The sequence below is a fragment of the Pongo abelii genome, chromosome X (genome assembly GCF_028885655.2).
Source record: "Pongo abelii isolate AG06213 chromosome X, NHGRI_mPonAbe1-v2.0_pri, whole genome shotgun sequence".
In the NCBI taxonomy this organism is placed as follows: domain Eukaryota; kingdom Metazoa; phylum Chordata; class Mammalia; order Primates; family Hominidae; genus Pongo; species Pongo abelii.
Window position 1 is genome coordinate 132,422,723 of NC_072008.2, and position 26,490 is coordinate 132,449,212.

General features: G+C 30.6%; 1 protein-coding gene across 11 annotated transcripts in view; it reads right to left on the reverse strand.

Moving 5' to 3' along the window:
* Positions 1-26,490, reverse strand: part of DCAF12L1 (DDB1 and CUL4 associated factor 12 like 1) — a 66,857-nt gene that overhangs the window by 24,004 nt on the left and 16,363 nt on the right. For 2 of the 11 annotated variants that reach the window (XR_008518168.2, XR_008518169.2), the window contains 5 exons: positions 20,253-20,452; positions 8,204-8,305; positions 7,213-7,348; positions 6,690-6,774; positions 5,242-5,375 (listed from right to left, as the gene is read on the reverse strand). The gene's annotated coding sequence lies outside the window, so the exon portion shown is untranslated. Of the gene's footprint in view, positions 1-5,241; positions 5,389-6,689; positions 6,775-7,212; positions 7,349-8,203; positions 8,306-14,025; positions 14,388-20,252; positions 20,453-26,490 lie in introns of those variants that run through there. The other 9 variants (XR_008518170.2, XR_008518166.2, XR_008518174.2 and 6 more) reach the window with 7 other exon arrangements.

Sequence of the window (26,490 nt, forward strand, 5' to 3'; positions counted from 1 at the left end):
TGAATGCTTTTTTTTTTTCTGACACCACATATGTTGTTATTCAAACAAAATTTTCAATTCTCTGACACCACCTGGCTTTCCCAGAAGTCAGTTGAATTCTGACACTAACTACCTAGAGTTACCATAGACCCTACAACTCAAGACTTCAGTCCTTCAAGACTGGCCTTATTTCAAATGCCAATTGCAAGTCCCAGGGGCCACCTTACTTCGGACCACACAGACTATAAATGTAGGGGTTCCTTTCACCCCTTCATATTTGATAATTTGCTAGAATGACTCACAAAACAATGGAAAGTGCTATACTTATGATTAAAGTATTATTATTATGACTACAACTCAAGAATCACCAAATAGAAGAAATGCATTGAGCTAGTATGGAGGAGTAGAGGTGTGAAGAGTTTCCATGCCCTCTCTTAGACGTGCCACCATCTCAGCACATCATTATGTTCACCAACCCAAAAGCTTGCCAAATTTTGTTGTTCAAGAGTATTTAAGAAGGTTTCATTATGTAGGCATGATTGATTAAATCATTGGCCACTGGTGATTGTACGAAATCTCCAGCCTTTTTTTCTTCCCTGGACAGGGTATGGATGGTGAGGCTGAAAGTTGCAATTTCTAATCATGTGTTTGGTTCCTCTGGCAACCAGCTACTATCGTGAAGCTATCTTAGGACCACTAGGAGTCACTTCTTTTGCATAAACTCAGGTATGGTAAAAAGGTGTTTGTGGTAAATAACAAAAGACATTTGTATCACTCAGGAAATTCCAATATTTTGAGGAATTCTGTGGTAAGAACTAGTGAAAATGACTAAATATGTATATATATATAAAATATCTCTATATAATATAATCTATTTATTATCTATGTATATTTATTATATATCATAATATGTATGATATATACATAACATACATATATATTTATTTATTATATGGCAAGTGTAATTAGACATGTTGAAGGATTGGACCCCAGATTTGAAGAGTGTTGTCTCAGTGCTTTACATACTTGTACCCTAAGTAGGCAAGTCCCATAACCCCAATTGTATTTAAAAATATAACTGTGGCAATAATTGGAAAAAAGTTAAAGAAAATACAATATATTTGTAAGAGAACCAATAATGAGGGTATTTTCATAAATAGTTCAGTGGAGAAATGGTAAGATACTAAAGGTAGGAATGGACAGGATAAAAATATTTAAAAGATATTTTGGAGGCATAATTTATCTAGATGAGGTATTAGATGTGGATATTGAAGGGTAGTGAAGAGTCAATGTTAACTCTAGGAGCTCGAGAGGGGAAGAAATAGATGTAATTCAACAAGATGCAGAATACAGGAGTAAAAATGGATTTTGATTTAAGAGTAAATATAATGTGCTTAATTTAAGGTATGCTATGCTTGAAGTACCTCGTGAATACTTCTAGTAAGTTTGTGTAAGTATATGTATAAAATACAGATCAAGCTGAAAGACACAGATTGTGAAGTTATCTCTGCATAAATTGTATATAAAATCATTTTCATGGTTTAATTTACTTGGAAAAACACAGAGAACAAAAAGAGATGGCCAAACATAAGAATTTTGGGAAACATTAGCATGTAACGGTTGGAGAAAAAGAGGTCAGCAAAGAAGATTGGGAAGGTGGAATAGTAGGAGAGTGAAGTTGAAAGTGGCAACCTGAAAAAAAATGTATGAGAGATGGACTTTCTGATAGAAATAGTTTTTTTTAATCAACTGCTCAAGATAGAAGTAGGGAAGTTACTTGAGGAGCCAATTGATTTAGCAATTGAGAGGTCATTGGTTTAAAACCAAACAACAAAAAAAGGAAGTTAAGGATGACTTTAACAGTCTGTAAAGTAATTGGAACAAAAAGTACTGTAGTGGATTGGGGAATAAAATAGGGTTGTTAGCTAGAACTGAATGAATACTTCTGAAAAAATTTAGTGATGAGAGAAAAGAGGATCCTAGGGCAGTAGATTAAAGAAATTGCTAGTTTAAGGGAATTAGTAACTTGAGAGAAGCCTTTACTAAATGGGCAGTCCTATGTTTTTCTATATGCCAAAGAGAGGAAATCAGTTGAAAGGAGGAAATTGAAAGTAGGAAGGCGTGACAGTTTAGCAAAAGTTCTGGAGTAGGCTTGAGGGAATCAGAAAAAAACATGTTAGGAATAACTGTGAAAAGACAGCATTTCTTTCTCACTCCACATGAAAATAAAGACATTTAAAGAATTTATTACACTTAGTCCATTATATCATGTTATTACTGACAATTTTCAATTATCTGTTATAGAAAAGAGAAAAGTAAAGGGAATCCAAATTTTAATATAAACATCTGTCTTCCTCATGGTCAACAACAGGTTGAGAACATGGGCACAGAAGAATGGTGGTAAAGATAAATCACAGGGTGGAAAAAATTGTAGCCTTTATTAATCAAAGCAGACTTTTAAAAGAAATGAAAGAGAATTGATTGTTTTGAATTAAGAAACTTAGAATAAGAAACAAACCGTATGCAGAAGTCAACCTTTTTGAAAAGTCATTCAGAAGTGTTAAAATTACATGTGTGCAGTAGTATTCCAACTTCTAATACATTCCTGTTTTCATAGGTAAAAATCATGTAAAAACGTCTTCAAATAATAAATGAGGCTATTTGTGTTTTATCCTTATTGGTTGTTTCCTTCGAAATCCTCAAAATCAAAGAAAGTCCTTAATGTAATTTCTAGAAGTTTTAAAGTCCTGCATTAAGTTCTTTATATTGGACCGCCAATGATACACCTGCACTGAATTACAGGACTGATAGAATCTGGGAGAATGAATCTACGGTACACTGCTATGTCAGCAAACTTGCCATTTGCTGAATAAGAGCTGATAAACAGCAAAATCAATTTAAACAATCATAACAGTTAATCCATTCTAGGGGTATTACCAACCCTAGAGAGTGGGTATGTTAGATATTAAAATAAGTGTTAAAGGCTAGAATGAGAATAGTTACAAACATCTTCCTTGCTTGAACATGTTTCAGGTAGTTTATTTTATTTTTACTGAATTCAGACATTTAAAATAATTATTGATAATGTGTTTAGTATCCCTGGTGGAAATCATTGTTATCTTATCTCATATCTATAAGGTATTTCTGATAAGGATTGCAATATAAAGCATAACAAGTCTAACTAAGACATTTCATTTTTATTTAAATGCTCCTTTAATTACAACTTCCTCCTGCTCAATTCCAATATAACTTTCATATTAAAGTTTAAAAATACTCTTCAATAACTCAAATATTTTTGATTCTTAAATATTTTTAATGTTTACATTTCCTTTAAATCAAGGTTACATAAAAAATAATATCTATTACAGAACAAGCATTTTTGTAGTATGAAAGGTGTAAGCAAATGGTTGGGTTTAAAAACAAGCCAGTTCTGAGATGTATAACACATAATTAGGTTTATTTAAAGAGTTTCTTTTAAAAAAAAAAAAAACACAGATAATGTAACGCTTGTATTTGAAATCATGTCATATTATAAATATTGCACAGCTGGAAAACATTTATTACCCGCCTTTTCTTTAAATGGAATACAGCTACACTAAGTGTTAACAAAAGTAGCTCAATGCAGTGTATCCTCTTTGAGAGAAGTTAAAAGCAGAATATCTATTCTTTATAAATTGGCAGGAAATAATAAAACCAAAAAAATACTTTACTCTGTTGAGAATAACCTGTTTTATAGGTTTAATATCAATAATTCAACTTGGCATTGATATTTTTATGTATGTGCATTTTTTTTAAATTATGAAAGTCAGGATTCCATGGACATTTCAACAATCATGAGTCCAGTAAAACACATGGGAACACCATTCTGTGAGAAATGTAGGAATTTGTCTCAACATACCAGTCCACTCAGCTGAAGAACTAAGCCAATAGCAGATTGACTATTCCACATGGAATATACAACTATGAGGTATTCTGCTTTGTTCACATTATTTCTAATTCATCCCTCAGCACACAAAAACTCCTTCTTTCTTGTTTATGGCTCCTGTTAACTTCAGAAATACCAAATCATGAAACAGATTAAATGCTATGAAAATTTATTGTCTTGGAATATTAAGTTCAGCCTTTTGCTCTCACTCATTGCTCTTTTAGATCTATGGTGTATGTTTGCATCTTTACCTTACATATGCTGGACACAGTGTGCTTCTGTTCATACAGAGCTAAAGTATAACCTGGGCACGTATGAATTAATCAACTATCACCAGGGTAATTGGTAAAAGAACAGTGCCATAGTAAGTGATATAAATGGTGTGACATTGGACTGGGAATCAGTATTACTGTAGTAAACATGGCACATAAGGAAAAGTTTAAAAAGATCTAGAAGGGGTAGAAGGAGAAAGAAAGCCTGATTTTAAATAAATATGGCATCAGAAAGAAATGACGATCTGCCTTCTAGCATGTGTACAATAGGCTTGTCTCACCATGTGAAAATATATTCTTTGAAAACACTATCGAATATGGTTCTAAAACCTTCCTAGGTAATAACAGCACCATTTAGCCACCTTTATCATCTGAAAAGTACTTGTTCACCAAACTCTCACTCTATGGCATCTTATCTTAGTTCTTGACACATAACAGATGATCAGTATATAATTATCAAAATAATCTTCTTATGTTTTCCTAAAAGAAACATTAGCTTTAACACATAGTCAATCCATGGTCTCACTATGTCCCTTAGCCATTGTTATGGGCTCAATTATGTCTCCTTACACCACACACACAAAAAAAATCATAGACTGATGTCCTGACCCTCAGTACCACAGATTGTGACCATATTTGCAGATACGGACTATAAAATGGAAATTAGGTCAAAGTGTAGTCATTAGGATGGGATGTAATCCAATATGACAGGTGTCCTTATAGGAAAGATATTATGACACAGACACTTAGAGAGGGAAGGATATTTAAAGTCATAGGAAGAAGATGGCCATCAACCAGCCGAGAAGACAGACCTCAGAGGAAACCAACACTGTGGCCACCTTTATCTTGGACAATTTGCCTCCAGTAAGGTGAAAAAATAAATATCTGTTCTATGAGCCACTCAGACTGAGGTACTTTGTTATAGCAGCCCTGGCAAACTAATTCAGATTTTTTTCAGTTGTGCATAGATTACCAGAAATTCCCTATTTTCAAATATTTTGTTATAAGGGATAATCATATTTAGGTAAAATTAAGAAATATGACCGAACAGGAACTGACACATACCTGTAGATTATTTTTTACCACCCTTTTTGCTACACTCATCCTGATCTCCTTCTCTGTCCAGACTCATAGATGCTAGTGTACTCACAATACACTTGGAAACATTGGTGAGAGTTAAGGCAAGAAGTTGCTAAAACCTACAAAAGAGGCCTCCCACAAATTAAAAAGAATTAATTAGCTGTGTACATAGCAAGACACATGAATTTTCAAGACAGTGTTTAGTAAAAAATTTTAAAAATACAGTGATATTGCATAGCAAGAGACAGTTTGACTAGTGATTAAAAGTGTGGATTCCAAAGCCAGATGTACGGGTTTTTATCTCAGCTTTTTCACTTTCTAGCTGTGCGGCACAGGCCAATTTGTGCCTTAGTTTCCTCTTCTAAAGTTTCAGTTATCAAATGAGTAAGTCCTGAAAATCTAATGAACACCATGATAACTATAGTTATTAATAATGTATACTTAAAATTTGCTAACAGAGTATATCTTAAATGTTCTCAACCTCACCTCCGTAAAATAACTGTGAGGTGATGGATAGTTTGATTAATGTGATTGAGGGAATCATTTCACAAGGTAATATAATTTCACAAGGTAATATAAAAATATATTATACACCTTAAAAACTTATATTTATATGATATCATACCCTAATAAAGCTAGAAAAACAAATAATAATAAAAAAATAGTGAATTTACTTAAGGGAAGAACTCTTAAAAACATAGTCATTGTTTGAAAACAAATTAATCCTGCTAATCAGATGTAGATTTATTTGGTCCTAAACACAATCATTATCTTGAAAGATTCTCCTAAGGTTGTCTACATTACTTTATGTAATGTGAAAATAGTAAAAATGCCTTTAAAAAAGAAAAAAAAAATGTACCCATATCATTAGGTTATTGCAAAGATTAACTAAGTCAGTACATAAAAAGGTGTTTAGAACAGTGTCTGGCTTATAGAAAGTACTATGTCAGTAATACCTACAATTACTATTTATGCCATTTATATAAATTACAAAGACATAACCCAAAATAACAACATACATGTTCAAAGCATGCACTCAAATTAAAAAAAAATACACTATGTATACACATTGTAATGATTGCCTATGAATAAAGGGGAATGGAAGTAGAAAAGATAAAAAGAAATGGATGGATGGATGGAATTACAAACACAAGAGGGGCTTTACATCAGTGGGTGATTAATAATGTGCTATGAACTGAGGAATATGATTAAATGGATATTCTTTATCTGAGTTACGAAAGGAAAAGAAAGGAAAAAAGTCAAGAAGAAAGAAAGGAAGAGAGGATTGGAGAAAGGAAGAGAAGTTTTCCAGTTCCAGTCTACATAAACCGAAGCCCTCAGGTTTAAAAATATGCAGTTCAAAGATATCATTTAGAGTTTTGAAGTCTGTGGAACACACGACTTAAGCTGATAAAGAAAATCAGGTTCAGTACCTTCATATCTGTTTATATAAATCATCCTTCCTGAGTAATTAAAAGAACTGTTGGAGATATTAGTCTAAGGTCCTTGAATAACACCCTGGAAAGGAAAAAAAGTCAGTGTATAATTACTTTAACAAGGAAGCAATAAAATAAACATTCATATTTGTTTCTAATAAAAAAACATATTTTAGAACTTTCAAAAATTTAAAACCAAACCATTTTCTTCTTCTCCTCTCCTCGCAAAATAATGCCTTAGGATTACTGACAAATAGATACATTTAGTGGTTTTCTCTATTATTACAGACTGTTGCTAAAGACGTTTTTTAAAGGCCCCTGTTAAAAATAAAGACCTGGCCAAAAATAGGCAGTGTGTATGCTTAAAATCTTGTGCATTAGGTTGTTTCATGGCAATTCACAGTTATTTTTTGTCAGTTTAAACACCAGGAATTTTAAAAGGCTTAATTGTCAAATACGGAAGAAGAAGAAAGTAAACAAAGGAATGATTTATTAGTCATTCTGTTATAACCAACTCTACCTTGGTTTACGATAAGGTTCTTTTCATTATACTCTTCTGATGCCTTCTCTCTGAGCTCAAATTCCTTTCCAAAAGTTACTTAGTATATCTTTACAATGTCCCCTTACAGGAAGACACTAGGTTATCATCACCATTTCTATGAAAGGAAGAACAGTGGGGAAAAGTGATGGTTAATAGAGGAAATCATAAAGCTGCGTAAACTTCCATAGGATCATCTGTACTATATTACCTCATATACTTATCGCACCTTGTTGCCTGGCCTTTTTTGTGAATATACATATTGTCTTCCCAGCTAGCGCATAAGCTCCTCCAGTTTAGGCAGGCATATGTTGTGTTTTCTCCTGCTTTAAACTTTTCACCGAGCCAAGTATATAGAGCTAAGCAATGACAGGTAGCTAATAAATGTCTACTGATGAATATTTATTTGGGAAGTGTCATTGTGTTCTGCCTCTTAAATTACTGACATGCAAGTTGGGCAGCCCCAGAACTTCACTGCCACAAATCACCCTTTATTTCCATCACTGATCAAAACAACACCCTTAGACTAAGGCTCTTTTTTTTTTTTTAAATCCTGTGATGTGCAATATTGCTTCAATATTTAGATTATTAATTAGGGAATGACTTTATAAGAGCACATGAATAATGTCATATAACATAGAATATTGGAATGTAGCTTGACAGCACTCTAGACTTGAAACCTAGAAGAATTAGAAGAATTCTTTTTGAGTCTGAAGGAAAGACACTATGGTATCCTAATTATGCATCTTCATTCTCGAGTTCCCAACTTTTGAAGTTGACAGAATATTTCAATCTTTTTCCCCTTTCAATATTTAACTCACTTTGTGACTGCAAGAAGTCGATATGAAGGATATTATACAATAATCATCAAGGATGGGAAGGCTCACAGAAAATAACAAGTTAGAATTGACTACCCATTTTTGCTGAGGTGGAAAAGATGTTATTGTTCACATATTTGTTTAGCAAACCTTACCCTAAAAATATGAGTTCTGATGTCACTCCTTCCATGCCAGCCACAATGATTAAAAACTTGCTCTTTTCAGACCAGTCCTTGAAAAGTAATGTTGAATTTAATCTGCAATTAAACATGTAGAAGGGCTTGCTATTTGGTTTCCCCTAAAATTTCAGAAGTCTATATACAAAGTACCTGTTGACTAAGAATATTAACATTCTTTAGGGAACATGGCTGGAAGCTAAATTATCCCTCATTAGCTTTTTATTACTCTAGTATTAAACTCATTTGAATGGCATATAAATCCTCTGTAGTAGTGTGCCATAAACTTCCTCATTCTTGTTTCTCTCTGTCTCCTCATTAGAGCCTGACCTGAATGCCACTTGCTACTTTTTCTCATTTCTATGCACTTCTATGTTGTGTTCATTATGTCTAGAATTCCCTTCCTATATTGTCTGAGATATTCTTGCTAAAACCATCTCAATTACCCCTCTTCATGAAAGTCTTCTTTAATATCTGTGTTCCCCTAAGCTTTGGCAAAAGCAGTTATTCCTTCTCATCACATACTCCAAAAATAAATGAATATACCATGCTTTGCATCACCACCATTCAAGCCACAATCCAAATATGTGTCTACAGGTAGGTTGCTCTGCAATATTATGGATTTCTGTGAGGCATAAAGGCAGAAAGTGTATCTGACACATAGCTACATACATAGTGAGTACAATTTTCTGCATGAAAATGAACATTCCATGCTCATGGATAGGAAGAATCAATATCGTGAAAATGGCCATACTGCCCAAGGTAATATATAGATTCAATGCCATCCCCATCGAGCTACCAATGACTTTCTTCACAGAATTGGAAAAAACTACTTTAAAGTTCATATGGAACCAAAAAAGAGCCCACATTGCCAAGTCAATCCTAAGCTGAAAGAACAAAGCTGGAGGCATCATGCTACCTGACTTCAAACTATACTACAAGGCTACAGTAACCAAAACAGCATGGTACTGGTACCAAAACAGAGATATAGATCAATGGAACAGAACAGAGCCCTTAGAAATAATACCACACATCTACAACTATCTGATCTTTGACAAACCTGACAAAAACAAGCAATGGGGAAAGGATTCCCTACTTAATAAATGGTGCTGGGAAAACTAGCTAGCCACATGTAGAAAGCTGAAACTGGATCCCTTCCTTACACCTTATACAAAAATTAATTCAAGATGGATTAAAGACTTAAATGTTAGACCTAAAACCATAAAAACCCTAGAAGAAAACCTAGGCAATACCATTCAGGACATAGGCATGGGCAAGGACTTCATGAATAAAACACCAAAAGCAATGGCAACAAAAGCCAAAATTGACAAATGGGATCTAATTAAACTAAAGAGCTTCTGCACAGCAAAAGAAACTATCATCAGAATTAACAGGCAACCTACAGACTGGGAGAAAATTTTCACAATCTACTCATCTGACAAAGGGCTAATATCCAGAATCTACAAAGAACTCAAACAAATTTACAAGAAAAAAACAAACAACCCCATCAAAAAGTGGGCAAAGGATATAAACGGACACTTCTCAAAAGAAGACATTTATGCAGCCAAAAGACACATGAAAAAATGCTCATCATCACTGGCCATCAAAGAAATGCAAATCAAAACCACAATAAGATACCATCTCACAGCAGTTAGAATGGCGATCATTAAAAAATCAGGAAACAACAGGTGCTAGAGAGGATATGGAGAAACAGGAACACTTTTACACTGTTGATGGGACTGTAAACTAGTTCAACCCTTGTGGAAGTCAGTGTGGTGATTCCTCAGGGATCTAGAACTAGAAATACCATTTGACCCAGCCATCCCATTACTGGGTATATACCCAAAGGATTATAAATCATGCTGCTATAAAGACACATACACACGTATGTTTATCGTGGCACTATTCACAATAGCAAAGACTTGGAACCAACCCAAATGTCCAACAATGATAGACTGGATTAAGAAAATGTGGCACATATACACCATGGAATACTATGCAGCCATAAAAAATGATGAGTTCATGTCCTTTGTAGGGACATGGATAAAGCTGGAAATCATCATTCTCAGCAAACTATCGCAAGGACAGAAAACCAAACACCACATGTTCTCACTCATAGGTGGGAATTGAACAATGAGAACACTTGGACACAGGAAGGGGAACATCACACACCGGGGCCTGTTGTGGGGTGAGGGGAGGGGGGAGGAATAGCTTTAGGAGATATACCTAATGTAAATGACGAGTTAATGGGTGCAGCACACCAACATGGCACATGTATACATATGTAACAAACCTGCATGTTGTGCACATGTACCCTAGAACTTAAAGTATAATAAAAAAAAGAAAATGAACATTCAATAATAGTATTCATCTCAAATTTAAACAATGATTGTTTCACCTTTTATATTTTTTGCTTCGACTTGTGAAACACCCTTTTTTTCACTAAATATGGAAAAAATTGTTTACAAATAGATAAACTCTGCAAAGTTCTTTTGGCAGTATGACCATGAATTATGATTTATATTGTCACTCCTTCAGAGCTAGATGACAATATTGAGGGGCTTTTGTATATACATTAACAACAAATTAAGTGTGCCTCAATTTCTACAGTATACCAAACACTTAAATTCCAAACAAATGTATTAGACAGTTTAAATTCATAAAGAAATCTGAATTCTAGTTTTTAAAATGTAGAAATATTATACCTTTAATATATCTGCTATTAGAGGAATATCCTGGAGATAATGTGGGTTCAGTTCCAGACCACTGCCATAAAACAAATATCACAATAAAGCAAGTAACGCTTTTTTTTTCTTTTTTGGTTTTCCAGTGCACATAAAGGTTATGTTGCTGTGAAGAGCACTAGCTCTTGCCTTTAACCCCAGCACTTTGGGAGGCCAGGATGAATGGGTTGTTTGAGCCCAGGAGTTTAAGGCCAGCCTGGGCAACATAGGGAGTCCATATCTCTACAAAAACATCTGAAAAACATTAGCCAGGCACCATACTGCATGCCTGTATTCCCAGCTACTCAGGAGGCTGAGGTAGGAAGATGGCTTGAGCCCAGGAGGTCAATGCTGCAGTGAGCCATGATCGTGACACTGCACTCCAGCCTGGGTGACAGAGAGAGACCAGGTCTCCAAAAAAAAGTTATGTATACACTATACTGTAGTTTATTAAGTGTATGATAGCATTATGTCTAAAATAACAATGCACATACCTCAGTTAAAATCCTTTATTGTTAAAAATGCTAAAACTAAACTGAGCCTTCAGCTATTCATATGCTTTTTTCTGGTGGAGAGTTTTGCCTCAATGCTGGTGGCTGCTGACTGATCAGAGTGGTGTTTGCTGAAGGTTGGGGTGGCTGTGGCAATTTCTTAAAATAAGACAACAATGAAGTTTGTTGCATTGATTGATTCTTTCACAAAATATTTCTCTACAGCATATGATGCGTTTGATAGCATTTTAAAGATAGTAGAACTTCTTTTATAATTGGAATCAATCCTCTCAAATGCCTTTGCTGCTTTATAAACTGAGATTACGTAATATTACAAATCATTTGTTTACATTTCAACAATTTTCACAGCATCTTCATCAGGAGCAAATTCCATCTCAAGAGACCACTTTCTTTGATCATCTATAAAAAGCATTTCCTCATATGTTCAAGTCTTATCATGAGATTGCAGGGATTCATTCACATATTCAGGGTTCACTTCTAATTCCAGTTATCTTGCTATTTTCACCACATCTGCAGGTTTCTTACTCTAATGAAGTCTTGAAACCTTCATGTCATCCATGAGAGTTGGAATCAACTTCCTCCAAACTCCTATCAAAATGTTGATATTTTGACCTCCTTCCATGAATCACAAATGTTCTTAATGGCATCTTGAATGGCAAATCCTTTCTGCAAGGTTTTCAGTTTACTTTTCCCACATATCTCAGAGGAATCACCATTTCAGCTACGGTCTTATTAAATGTATTTCTTAAACAATAACACTTGAAAATCAAAATGACTTGTGGATCCATGGACTGCGTAATAAATGTTATATCAGCAATCATGAAAACAACATTAATCTTCTTACTCGTCACCATTAGAGCTATTGGGTGACCAGGTGTATTGTAAATGAATAGTAATATTTGAAAGGAACTGTTTTTGTTTTTGTTTTTCCCTGAGCAGTAGATTTCAACTGTGGGCTAAAAATATTCAGTAAACCATGAAGTAAATAAATGTGCTGTCATCCAGGCTTTGTTGTTTCTTTTATAGAGCACAGGCAGAGTAGATTTAGCATAATTCTTAAGGCCCTAGGATTTTCAGAATGGTAAATGAACATTGGCTTCAACTTAAAGTCACCAACAGCATTAGCCCCTGACAAGAGAGTCAGCCTGACCTTTCAAGCTTTGAAGCCAGGTATGGACTTCTCCTCTCTAGATATGAAAGTCCTAGATGGCACCTTTTTCCATTATCAAGCTATTTCATCCACATGGAAAATATGTTATTTAGTGTAGCCACCTTCATCAGTTATCTAACTAGTTAATAAGGATAACTTGCTGAATTTTCACATCAGCACTTGTCACTTCACCTTGAACTTTTAATTTTGGAGATGGTTTCTTTCCTTAAACCTTGTGAATCAACCTCTGCTACCTTCAAGCTTTTCTTCTGCAGCCCCCTCACCTCTCAGCCTTCATAGAATTGAAGAGAGTTAAGACATTGCTCTGGATTAGGTTTTGGCTTAAAAGAGTAATGTAGCTGGTTTGATCTTTTATCTAGACCATTAAAACTTTCTCCATATCAGTAATAAAGCTGCCTTGCTTTTTTATCATTCTTGTGTTCAGTGGTGTAGCACGTTTAATTTCCTTTGAGAACTTTTCCTTTGCATGCACAACTTGGCTAACTGCCATAAGTGCCTTAGCTTTTGGCCTGTCTTGGCTTTTGATGGGCCTTTGTGACTAAACTTAATTATTTCTAGGTTTTGATTTAAAGTGAGTGTTGTACAAATTATTTCTTTCACTTGAACACTTAGAGCCCATTGTATATTTATTAATTGACCTAACTTCAATATTGTTGCCTCTGATGGAATAGGGAGCCCCAAGAAAACAGAGAGACAGGGAAAGGGCCAATTGGTGAGGCAGTGAGAACATGTATAACATTCATTAAGTTCACCATCTTATATGGGTGTGGTTCCTGGTGCCCTAAAACAATTACAATAGTAACATCAAAGATTACTGTTTACAGATCACTATTACAGACATAATAGTGATAAAAATTTTGAAATACAGTCAGAATTACCAAAATGTGACACAGAAACATGAAGTGAACACATACTGATGAAAAAAAATGGTGCTGCTAGACTTGCTGGATGCAGAGTTGCCACAAACCTTCAACTTAAAAACAAAACAAAACAATAAACAACCCCCCCCAAAAAAAAACACTGCAATATCTGCAAAACACAAAGACAAAGCACAATAAAACCAGGTATGCCTGTATTAAAAAATGTACTAAAGTAAAATGGTTGTTAATAATGGATTTTTGTTTTCAAAGGAATGGAATTACTTGTGTAGATTTTTTTTTTCTAAGTTTATATATCAACCTGATACCACCATAGCAATCACGTAAAGCTGGGTGAGATTGTTTTAAAGAATGCCTTTCTTTTGAATTTAACATATACTTAATTTGGAAAGCAGTTTCTCCTTTCTGTTATATCAGTTAACAAGATAATTTCAAAAAGCATTACCAAAATACATATAAATAATGAGTCATCATCTTACAGACATGAAGTATACACCTATTGAATAAAAATAAACTTCTGCAATGACTATTTTATATCACAATATTACAGGACATCTTTACATGGCACATATTATTGATTTTTATCAACAAAACTTAGATTCAGGCCGGGCACGGTGACTCATGCCTGTAATCCCAGCAATTTGGGAGGTTGAAATGGGTGGATTGCTTGAGCTCAGGAGTTCGAGACCAGCCTGGGCAACATGGTGAAACCCCGCCTCTACCAAAAAATATAACAATTAGCCAGGCATGGTGTCGTGCACCTGTAGTCCCAGCTACTCAGGAGGCTGAGGTGGGAGGACAGCTTGAACCCAGAAGGTGGAGGTTGTAGTGAGCCACGATCATGCCACTGCACTCCAGCCTGTGCAACAGAGTGAGACCCTGCCAAAAAAAAAAAAAAAGTAGAAAAATTGTGATTTCATTCTTATTTAGCAATCTAGACACTAAACATATTTTTTTTCAACAAAAATCAGTGTCATCAAAAACAACTAAGTTAGGGGCTGTGGGTGTTCTTTTACAATTTCATTTTCGCATTCTCTGTAGGTACTCATAGTAAATGGCTCTTTCATATTTTAATTATGTCAGAAGTAGAAGTGTTTATAGATAGATTGAATTAGCCTCAAGTAAAAAAAAAAATGTATTTTCAGTGGTAAATCTACTTTCATCTATGGATGATGCCTTTTGAATGTAGTTAAAGTTAAAAGTTTAATTTCACTTTACATTATTCATTTAAACTGGATTATGTGGAATAAAATGGTAAATATGCCTATGTGGGTTTGGACTACAGAGTTTGTAGCGTTTCATGTTCTTCCAGCAGTCAATAAATGAGTAACAATGACAACACTAAGGTTATAAATAATGGTTAATAATCTTGACAAAGTTATAACAATAGCACCTGAATGTAATCACAATAAAATCAGGAAATATATGCTATAAAAAATCTATTTATTTATTTTTTTTTCTTTTGATTATTATTATTATTATTACTTTAGGCTCTATGGTACATGTGCGCAATGTGCAGGTAAGTTACATATGTATACATGTGCCATGCTGGTGCGCTGCACCCACCAACTCGTCATCTAGCATTAGGTATATCTCCCAATGCTATCCCTCCCCCCTCCCCCCACCCCACAACAGTCCCCGAAGTGTGATGTTCCCCTTCCTGTGTCCATGTGTTCTCACTGTTCAATTCCCACCTATGAGTGAGAATATGCGGTGTTTGGTTTTTTGTTCTTGCGATAGTTTACTGAGAATGATGATTTCCAATTTCATCCATGTCCCTACAAAGGACATGAACTCATCATTTTTTATGGCTGCATAGTATTCCATGGTGTATATGTGCCACATTTTCTTAATCCAGTCTATCATTGTTGGACATTTGGGTTGGTTCCAAGTCTTTGCTATTGTGAATAATGCTGCAATAAACATACGTGTGCATGTGTCTTTATAGCAGCATGATTTATAATCCTTTGGGTATATACCCAGTAATGGGATGGCTGGGTCAAATGGAATTTCTAGTTCTAGATCCCTGAGGAATCGCCACACTGACTTCCAATGGCAACAAAAGCCAAAATTGACAAATGGGATCTAATTAAACTAAAGAGCTTCTGCACAGCAAAGGAAACTACCATCAGAGTGAACAGGCAACCTACAAAATGGGAGAAAATTTTCGCAACCTACTCATCTGACAAAGGGCTAATATCCAGAATCTACAATGAACTCCAACAAATTTACAAGACAAAAACAAACAACCCCATCAAAAAGTGGGCGAAGGACATGAACAGACACTTCTCAAAAGAAGACATTTATGCAGCCAAAAAACACATGAAAAAATGCTCACCATCACTGGCCATCAGAGAAATGCAAATCAAAACCACAATGAGATACCATCTCACACCAGTTAGAATGGCAATCATTGAAAAGTCAGGAAACAACAGGTGCTGGAGAGGATGTGGAGAAATAGGAACACTTTTACACTGTTGGTGGGACTGTAAACTAGTTCAACCCTTGTGGAAAAATCTATTTATTAGGGAAATTATTACCAAAAATTAATATCATTTCAAGTAGTTATGAATCCTCTTTGTTGAAAAAATTAATGTTAATAATTATTTTTCAATACAAATACACTGCATTTGTGTAAAGGAAGGCAATATATTGAAGAATGCTTGCTCACCCCGAATTCCATGATTTTTTTTATATAACACCAAAACACAAGCAACAGAAGGCAAAATAAGCAAGTAAGACTATATCAAACTAAAAAGTTTTAGTGTAACACTGGGAAAACATCATCAAAATGAGAAAGAAAGCCAGGAAATGTGAAAGCATGTATGGAACCATACATCTGTTAGGAGATGAATACTTAAAATATATAAGGAACTCATACAACTCAATAGTAAATATATAGGTATAAAATGTATATATATATAAATATATATACATAAAAAATATATAAATACATATATACATAAATAATATCTAAATATATATATAAAACAATCTATAAATATATACATAACTATATATAAATGTATAAAAATATATATATTTATCTAATATATAAAATATATATATTATATGAATATATTAAATATATCATTTATATGAATATATAAAATATACATATAAATATATAAAATGTACATTCATATATAAATATATAATATATATAAATCTATAAAAATATATATATTTATATATAAATATATAAAAATATATATAAATATCTAAAAATCTATATATTTATATATAAATATATAAAAACATATATATGTAAATATATAAAAACATATATATTTATGTGTAAATATATAAAAACATATATATTTATATATAAAAATATATATTTAAAATATATATATTATATATAAATATATAAAATATATATATAAATATATAAATATATATATATTTATATGTAAATATATAAAAATATATATATTTATATATAAATATATAAAAATATATATATTTATATATAAATATATAAAAATATATATATTTTTCTATATAAAATATATATTTTTTTCTATATAAAATATATATATTATATGTAAATATATATAAATATATATATTTATGTATAAATGTATATAAATATATATAAATATATTTCTTTATGTATAAATGTATATAAATATAAAAATATATATTTCTATATAAATGTGTATATATTTCTATATAAATGTATATAAATATATATTTCTATATAAATGTATATAAATATGTATTTATATATAAATGTATATAAATATATATTTATATATAAATGTATATAAATATGTATTTATATATAAATGTACATAATATATAAATATATAAATATATATGAAGTGTAACTATATATAAATATGCAAATATATAAATATAAATATATCAATATATATAAATAAATAAACATATAAATATATAAGTATATAAATGTTTAAATATATCTAAATATATAAATATATCTAAATATCTAAATATATAAATATCTCTAAATATCTAAATATATAAATATATAAATATCTCTAAATATCTAAATATATGAATATATAAATATCTCTAAATACATATATAAATATATAAATATATCTAAATATATAAACATATAAATATATTAATATATGAATATATAAATATATTAATATATGAATATATATAAATATATTAATATATAAATATATGTAAATATATTAATATATATAAATATATAAACATATATAAATACATTAATATATAAATACTTAAATATATAAATATATAGAAATATAGAAATATATAGAAATATATAAATATATCAATATATATGAATATATATAAATATATATTCATATATAAAAATATATAAATATATGTAAATATATATTCATATAAAAAATATATAAATATATATAAACATATATAAATCTTTAAATATATAAATATATATAAATATATAAATATATATAAATATATATAAATATATAAATATAAAAATATATAAATATATCTATAAATATATCTAAATATATATAAATATATCCATAAATACATATAAATATATAAATATATAAATGTATCTATAAATATATAAATATATAAATATATATAAATATATATAAATATATGAAAAAATATATAAATATACATATATATAACTATATATAAATATATAAAAATATATATAAATATATATAACTATATATAAATATATAAATATATATAAACATATAGATATATAAATAAATATATATAAATATATATAAATATATAAATATATAAATATATATAAATATATAAATATATAAATATATATAAATATATAAATATATAAATATATATAAATATATAAATATATAAATATATACAAATATCTATAAATATATATGAATATATATAACTATATATGTATAAATATATATAAATATATAAATATATAAATATATAAAGATATAAATATATAAATATATATAAATATATAAATATATAAATATATCAATGTATATAAATATATAAATATATAAATATATGTAAAAATATGTACATATATAAATATATAAATATATAAAAATATATACATATATAAATGTATAAATATATAAAAATATATACCTATATAAATATATAAATATATAAATATATAAATATATAAATATATAAATATATAAATATATAAAAATATATACATATATAAATATATAAATATATAACAATATATACATATATAAATATATAAATATAGAAATATATAAATATATATAAAAAAATATAAATATGTGTATACATATAAATATATAAATGTATATAAATATATATAAATGTATATATAAATATATATACAAATGTATATAAATATATATAAATGTATATAAATGTATATAAATATATATAAAAATATATAAATATATATAAATATATATAAATATATAAAAATATATATAAAAATATGTAAATATATAAAAATATATATAAATATATAAAAATATATATCTATATATAAATATATATAAATATATAGATATATAAATATATAAATATATACAAATATATATAAATATATAAATATATATAAATACATATAAAGATATAAAAAGATATATGTAATTATATATAAATATATAAAAAGATATATATGAATATATATAAATGTATAGAAATATATAAATATATATAAATATATAAACATATATAAATATATAAATATATATCAATATATATAAATATATGTAAATATATATAAATATATATCAATATATATAAATATATATAAATAGATATCAATATATAAATATATATAAATATACATTTATATATAAATATATATACATATATAAATATACATATACATATATAAATATATATACATATATAAAATATATATATAAATATATAAATATATAAATATAGATAAATATATAAATACATATCAATATAGAAAAATATAGATAAATATAGATAAATATATAAATATATAAATATATAAATATATATAAATATACATATTTATAAAACATTGAATAATCCATACAAAAATGGGCAAAGGATCCGAATGGACATTTTTCCATAAGAAACGTACAACAGGTACAGTCATGTGCTGCTTAACAAAGGAGATACCTCTGAGAAATATGTCTTTAGGCATTTTTGTCACTGTGCAAACCTCATAGAGTATACTTACACAAACCTGAATGATATAGTCTACTGCACACCTAAGCTACGTGGTATGACCTATTGCTCCTATGCTACAAACCTATACAGCATGGCACAGTACCAAATACTATAGGCAATGATAACACAGTGCTAAGTATTTGTGCATCAAAATATATCTCACCATAGAAAATATACAGTAAAACACAGTATAAAAGATAAAAAATATGTACACCTGTAAGGGCACTTACGATGAATGGAGTTTGCAAGACTAGAAGTTTCTCTGTGTGGATCAATGAGTGAGTGGTAAGTGAATGTGAAGGCCCAGGACATTATGATATATGACTGTAGACTTTACAACATTGTACTTAGGCTACACTAAATTTATAATACATATTTTTGTTTCTTCCATAAAAACTTAATCTTTGCTTCCTGTAACTTTTTTACTTTACAAGTTTTGTAAGCTTTTGGCTCTTGTAATAGTTTAAAACACAAGCACATTATACAGCTATAAAGTATTTTATTTCTTTATATTCATATTCTATATGCTTCTTTCTACTTTTAAACTTTTACCTTTTTTTAAGTTTTTAAACTTTTGTGTTATAAAATAAGACACAATCACACACATTAGTGTAGACCTACACAGGGTCAGAGTCATTCATATCACTGTCTTCCACCTCCACATTTTGTCCCACTGGTAGGTCTTCAGGGGCACTCACACACATGGAGCTGTCATCTCCTATGATAACAATGCCTTCTTCTGGAATACCTCTTGAAGGACCTGCCTGAGGATGTTTTACACCTAAAAGTTTTTTTTTTTTTCCATAAGTAGAAGAAGCACACTGTAAAATAATGATAAAATGTATGGTATAGTAAATAAATAAACCAGTAACATAGGCATGCATTATCATTATCAAGTGTTATGTACTGTATATAACTGTGTATTTTAGACTATTACACGACTCCAGGTGCAGTTTGTTTACACTAGCATCATCACAAAGATGAGTAATGAGTTGCACTATGATGGCTATACTGTCATTAGGCAATAGGAGTTTTTCAGCTCTATTATAATCTTATGGGTCTGTTGTGGCCTGAAACATCATTACGCAGTTCGTAACTGTATATGAAAAGCTGCTCGATATGACTAATCATTAGGAATATGTAAATCAAAATGACAGTGAAATATCATCTCACAAGTTTTAGGATGGCTATTATGAAAAAGACAAGAGATGATAATTGTTTAGAGAGGATGTAGAGTAAAGAGAACCCTTGCACCCAGTGAAAATGTAAATTGGTATCTCCATTATGGAAAACAATATGGAGATTAATCAAAAAATCAAAAATAGAATTTCACTATAATCCAATAATACCACATCTGTGTATCCAAATGACATTAAATCAATATCTCAAAGAGATATCTGCACCTCTATTCTTATTGCAGCATTATTCACGATAGCCAAGATATGAGCCAAACTGAGTGTCCCTCAACTGATAAATAGATTAAGAAATTGTGATATATTTTCCTATGTGAATATATATAATAAAATATTGTTCAGCCAAAAAAGGAGGAAATTCTACCACATTCACAACATGTGTGAACGTGGCAGACATTATGTTAAGTGAAATAAGCCAGGAACATAAAGACAAATACTGTATGATCTCACTTATATGTGGGATCTAAAAAGTTGAAGTTACAGAAACAGAAAGTAGAATAATGGTTACTAGGGGATAAGGAATAGGGAAAATGAGATGTTGATGAAAGATACAAACTTTTAGTTATAAGATTAACAAGTTCTGGGGATCTAATGTATGGCCTGGATGGTGATATATGTGTTAATATATTTTATTGGGGTTATCTTTATACAATGTACATGTATATCAAATAAACACATTTTATATATTAAATCTATTTAATATATGTCAAATAAGTATTTCAAAAATTAAAAATACGAAAAATTTAAAACTAAAAATAAATAAGAGGCCAGTTTATTGAAGAACTTCTACCTACCCTGGATGTAAATAAAGCCATATTTTTTAGATTTGTTAAGCACTACTGTGACAGTAAGCAAATATAAATTACTCCTTATACTGCAACTTCCAAAAAAAATGCTTTATGTTAATTTCAGTGTATAATTAATTGTGTTCCTTGCCACTATAATTCATTGTTCTTTTAAATGATAGTTTTTTTTGTTTTCATTGAGCTTTTCCTTAAAATTTTGGTCAAACTGATATGTTCTTATATTGGCAATTATTGAACAATGCTATCTTTATTATCTAAAATTGAATGAAAATGATAACTGGGATATGACAGAACACAGACACTTAGTAAGGATTTTTAAGAAAACGTTTTTTGTTCCCCTTTGTTCCTTTGCTTTCCCCTGTTACTGAAAGACTTTCTGATACTACAGCTATTTAACCCTTTTCCCATTTACAAAAAAAAAGTGCAGCTCGTTGCCAGTGCTCATTTGTTTTTACATAAACATGCTCTTTGAGGCTGAAGCAAATCTGATTTTTAATGTGAAAATAAAATATTAAAACTACTTTTTTGGAGTTATTTCTAAAGAGAACTAACATCAGAATCATCTATTTCAGAAAAATCAGATGCATCCAATGCATCTTCAGCAAACAACTGTTCGAGAATGATGTTAACATCACGTGTAGGAATGCTACCTTTTCCAGGATTTTTACTCTTGTTTCCAAAGTCGATATACTAGAATGATGTGAAAATAATAAAAGCAATATATTCCACGGCAAAGTTACCTTGAGGTAAAAGCTGCAGTCGGAAGCACCGCTGGCGAGTATTCTCAGGGCAAATGGGAAAAGGGTTAAAGAGTAAGGCATATTATATTATGTACCTTTTCAGGAGCAAATTTTATTTGAAAAAGAAAATAATTTCTAGTTTGTCTTTTTGCACATGCAAGCAAGCATCATATAAATCTTTAAAATTATTTTAAGTATGCTTCAAATACATTAATTCTACTTGAACATTTTTTAAAGAGTTAATGTTGACTGTTTTTTAAACAGTACAATATGGACACAGGAAAATCAATGAGCTCCACCAGGATCCATGTTCTAAAGTCCCTGACCTATGTTTATCCAGATAATGAGTTACCCTAAGAGACCCGGGTTGAGATTCATTCTCTCTCTCTCTCTCTCTCTCTCTCTCTCTCTCTCTCTTTAATATACACACAAACACACTACAAGAAGAGAAGCAATCAGAGGCATGGATATACATGGGGCAAGCAAATATCTGACTACAAAGCCTACTAAATGAACTACAAGATCTGATGGCAAATAAAGATCTAAGCAGGCAAGGAGATAGAATCAGGGTTGGGGTAGTGTCTTATGGAAGTAATTTAACACAAAGAAATATAAACACTGTGACAGATCAGAAAATAAAACACAGTAGTAATTAACAAGTGTTTACGGAACGAGGCTTAGTGTCTGATTTTAGGATAGTAGCATTTATTTCCTCCGTGCCCTGATTAAATGGGTATTTTTTCCTGTATTGGAGTGGCTCTGAGCAAAAAGTGTTCAGAGATTTTCAGGTAAATTATTCTGAATTTGGCAGGATTTTATTCCAAATCTGAACTGATGTAAATGTACAATGAAAAGCTATTCGACTATGGTAAATTAATTAGTGGCATATCTGAGTGTATCATGGAACATAACAAAAGTTTGTTTAAACTGAAGTTCTCTTATTTTATTATAGACATTATTATCTACTGGTGTGGTAATGTATATATACACTTATATTAAGTATGCAGGTTTATTTTTATAGCTTGAAGCCTCCATTAGTAATGTTTTTCATCGAATTAATATACTTACCAAGGTATAAACACTTACTTAAGAAGTAAGAAACAATTTTGATGGAACTGTAAACAGGATACTAACAAATGAGTCATAACTAGTTCTTCCCCATCAATGTCTCATGTTCCTTCTACAGACTTGTAATTTTGAGTTATGCACACAATTATACATGCCATAAATATTCTTACAGTATACTTATTTTGACAAAACCAAACATATTATATTTAGCATAAATAGATCAACAGGAAAATAAAGGCAGTTCACTTAGGAGAAAGAAAATATACTCACAAACAAATTTTAAAAACCATAGTAAGCTACTCCTGATTTTCAGATTGCATACCATTAAAGGATCAGACAACTTGTTTCATTGCAATGAAAATGGCATAATATTAAATATTATTGCAGGTAAGTGAGTGAGTGTTTGAATGCGCTAATATTTTGTAACATACTATTTAATGTGTTTGAAAAATAACTATTTTGTTTTAGATTAATTTATCTCAAGATTTTCCATTACAACAAGGCCTAATCTTAATGTACTTAGTAGCTTGGAGTATTAAAAAGAACTGCAGACATTATTTTGAACACTTTTCCTATAATTATACAACTTCCTATTCTTACAATTTCCCGGCAGTTAATAAATAATACATGATTTACCAAGAGTAAAATAATCACTCTATTCCTATGAACTTCACTGAAAATAATCTTAGATAAGTGATAGCAGATAGCAACTCAGTATTGATTTTCTTTCCCAGTAGTGATTTTCTACTCAGTATTGATTTTCTTTTTCTGGGTGGCCTGGACCTCACCCAGTCCCCGCAGACCACAGGGACTGCAGAATCTCTGGGTTCTGAGACCACTTGAAATATAAATCATGCACTGGGTAGAAATTTGGGGAACATCATATAGGGATACCATTCTGTGCAAATGATTTGTTATTCATGCAAGACAAGTTTAGAGAGCAATCCTTTGGAAACACGGTAAATAGTTTCAAATTATTTCTAGTCACATGATGAAAGACCTCGTATCAGTTTATTTAATACGTGGCCAATTACCATTAACTTATGTAAAGCTCTCATCTGGAGACACTTCCTCTAAAATTAGATGACTATTACATTCACTGATGCCCCATGGGCCACTCTCAGCATTGCAAGGTGTACTGAATTCTTCCGCATAGGAGACAATTATTAGACATCATTTCCAATGTTTCACAAAATACTAATCTAATAAGCTTATCTATAAAATAAAAAGTTGGGGAAGGGGTTCAGTATGGCTAATTAGAGCCATCTCCTACTCTCCTTCTCCACTAAGAAGAATCACATAGTGGGTAGATAATCACACTTTGAATAGACAAACTACTTAGAAAATGCCATTAAGTAAAATTGATATGAGAAGAACTATAAAATCTTCACCATCTTAGATTAATTAAATAAATTTAATTTGTTGTGATAAACCCTTCTAGAAAATACTCTGTGCCAGAGAGCTTTGCTGATAAATGCTTCCAAGTACTTAAGGCAGAAAAAAAACTACATATACATATCCAAATTTTCTGAAACAATCTCATAGAATAATAAAAAGGGAGTACTTTCTCACTTTTTAAGAGGCCAGTGTAGGCTGATACTCAAACTGGAAATTAATAATAATAATAATATAAATAACACAGATCTGTATCTCTTGATAATATAGATGTAAAAATCCTAAATTAAATAGTAATAAATCCAGCCAAGTAATATGTGAAAAGATAATCCAGGAAGACCAAGTGCGGATTATTTCAGGAAAGCAAAATTCCTTTAATATTAACAATAAATAATTTCATGTAACAGACCATATTAACAGAATAAAGATAGAAATTACTTGATTATTTCAATATAGATACAAACAATAGCATTTAATAAAATCTGACACCAAAAGAACATAACACTAACTTAAACAAATTGAAGACAAAGCAGCTCACATTGCCCCATTTTTTAAATCAAATTCCAAAACATATAAAACTAATTTATGGTGTTAGAAGTCATCAGGACAGTTACCTTTCTCTCATAAAGAGGAGGCATGGCAGAGGCAGTGTTGACATGCCAATACTGTCCTAGTTGTACATCTGGTCATTGGTTATATGGGTGTAACAAATTTGTAAGAAATTCTTGATCTTGTGATTTGTGAACTTTTCTATTTGTGTATACTTCAATAAAAACATTTTAAGTAGCTCATAAAGCTAAAGGAAAATATAACGTTTTGAGATGGTTCTAGAGTAAAAGCAGGATAGTGTAGGTATCCCATATTGAAAATAATTCTTATATTGTTGTATATCCTAGCTGTAGACTTTGAAGCATATTAGGAAGATAAAAGGTGCATACCAATTCGTCAATCATAAAGTACTACTTACGGAAACATACTCTTAACTCCACTGGTAGTATAAAGCGATTGGGGAATTTTTCTAATACATCTTTCACAGACGTTAGGATGCTTTTCTGTTTTCAAGGTGCCTATGATGTTTCTCGGAATATACATTGAAAGTGCATATCACCGGACGATATAAATAACTGTATAAAATGTTTTATAGTTTCTAAAATATAAAGTTGGCTTTAAAAGGAAACACAATTGTTTTAATAAATTCAAATGAAAGTAAAACAAGGCAACATTAAAAACTTCTTTATGTGTAATTGCATGTCATATTACTTTATAAATCAATTCCGATACACACAAAGAGGAAAAAATGTGAGATACTAAGATTTTACATTATTGAGGAAAAAGTAATACTCATCAAATAAAGTAACCTATTTTATAGTGATGGGGGTCCTGCTATGTTGACCGGGCTGGACTTGAACTCCTAGCCTTTAGCAGTCCTCGCATCTTAGCCTCTCAAAGTGCTGAGATTACAGGCCTGAGCCACCATGCCCAGCCTCATAAAATAACATTTGTCAGTGAAGTCTAATATACAGTGTGATGAGCCATATTCGATTATTTACATTTTAGGAGAATGCAATTCATTGTTTACATTATGAGTTTTCTTATTTCAGTTAAAATTCATTGAACATACAATATGCTGTGTATGCTTTTCAAGTTGCTGAGGATG